At 31.1% G+C, this 1,923-nt stretch overlaps 1 long non-coding RNA gene across 1 annotated transcript; it reads left to right on the forward strand.

Annotated features, from left to right (window-relative positions):
• The first annotated feature begins 504 nt into the window (after window positions 1-504).
• On the forward strand, window positions 505-1,536 carry LOC114535167. Its single transcript, XR_003688204.1, has 3 exons — window positions 505-883; window positions 1,181-1,389; window positions 1,493-1,536. It is a non-coding gene; the product is annotated as an uncharacterized LOC114535167 (long non-coding RNA).
• The last annotated feature ends 387 nt before the right edge of the window (window positions 1,537-1,923 follow it).

The following is a 1,923-nucleotide window of genomic DNA, read 5'->3' on the forward strand; positions in this document are numbered from 1 at the left end:
ATTCTATAGGACTTCTTATCCTATAGCATATTCCATTGCCATATTCTATAGAATTTAGAGATGCTATAGAATATTCTATTGCACATTCACACTAAACATCCAATAATATATTCTATAGAACATGCTGTACACAATATTCTATAGAATTTAGAAATGCTATAGAATATTCTATTGCACATTCACATTAAATATCCAATAATATATTCTATAGAACATGCTGTACACAATATTCTATAGAATATATGTTATACAGAATGAGACCTTTATGCAATTTAAAATATAACATTTTTGGTACACTATTCATTGGTCGAGAATTATATTCGCATTTTTTGTAAGGTTCTCTCAACATACTTTTAAAGTCTTAAAGTTAAAATTCTCAGCAGAAATCATTCGTTTTGTAAAGACAAATCACGAATATTTCACACATATGACATATCTCATATCTGTTTCAATAATATGCCTGTTCGCAGGTTAGATAGCGGGCGTTTTGCCCAAACAAGGCCGCAAGGTTATGTGGGACTTGTTTAACCGCCACGCATTATTTTCAAATTTTGAGCGCGTCTTTGTATGTAGTTTGTCATCCGTTGATTCAACGTTTTATAACTGATACTGGTAGAATTTAGTGCGTTTTTCTTTCGTATTTTAACATGAAATACGCATTCTTTGAATTTGTCAAAGAGGAATCATAGGAGGGTGGTGAAACGCGCTGTATTATGCGAGAAGAATCAGAAGATATGGATAATTTTGTGAATGCCTGAAAGGTGACTAGGATCGTGAGAAAGAAAGGCCATGGCAATGAGAAATTTCTAAAGTTAAGAAAATAATCAAAAGTTCATTGACCCATCTACAACAACATGTGTAGCTAAAGTATTGGAATTCAGTGGTGAGTGTGTTTTGTATATGCTATAAATGCTATATGTTTGTATAGGCAACATATGTTCTCTATACCATTATAATTGATCTCATAAATTTGTATTCACCTTTAGATTAAACGTTCTATTTGAACATTTTATTTACACCTTTTATTTATACCACTATAAATAGAGCCATTCCAACTAAAAATTATTTCTGTCAAGACATTTGCACTAGCTCTAGATAAATTTTATATATCATTAAAATTGAATTAAATATAAGCTAGGTCTCAAGTGTTTAATTGTGTATTTACTGTTAAAATTTACAGATTTCCTTTTGTCCAAACATCACACTAACCAAAGGTCAAAATGGAGCTCTATTAAAGCAATATTAAATGTGAAAGATTTTGTTTATGCAGTGCTGTGGATGCAAGAACAACTTTCCTCTCATTCCATCACTGGAAAGGCTTCAAATGCCTAGCTTAATTCAAAGAAAAGGATGCAAAACCAGAGCCAGAGAAAGTTAAGAGTATATATGGTAAGCAGTATAATTGTTAGTAATTATGTCTGGTGAACCAAGATGTGTATATATCTTATATACACATCTTGGTTCAGCTATTGATGAGTTTTACCTTTTCTAGCTGTGTCTAAAGTAGGTGCAAAAAGGTTTGAGGGAAAAGAGGCTGACATATGAAAAGTTATGGCACTAAAGATTAATAATATTGTGCAAGTTGAGAAAACCAAGTTGAAAGCATCTGGACATCAGTAACTATATGACATTCCATTTTCTACTATTTACATGTTCTGTACATGTAAATTTTTAGTATAATAGCCTAGTTATATTTTTGCTATTTTCTTGCACAGTCATTTTATTTGGTGGGAAAACTGCAGTATGGTAATAATTTTATCTAGAAAATATTGAATAAATTTATACATTCATAAAAAACCAAGCTAAAATATTTCAATTTGAGTGACACAATATTGTTTTCAATTACTTAGTGCATAATATTTCAATTGACTCCTCCGCAAAACTACCATTTAAGCTAAACAGCCTTCAAACAACCGGCTGCAG

The sequence above is a fragment of the Dendronephthya gigantea genome, unplaced genomic scaffold, assembly GCF_004324835.1.
Source record: "Dendronephthya gigantea isolate DGI-Jeju-01 unplaced genomic scaffold, DenGig_1.0 000111F, whole genome shotgun sequence".
NCBI lineage: Eukaryota > Metazoa > Cnidaria > Anthozoa > Malacalcyonacea > Nephtheidae > Dendronephthya > Dendronephthya gigantea.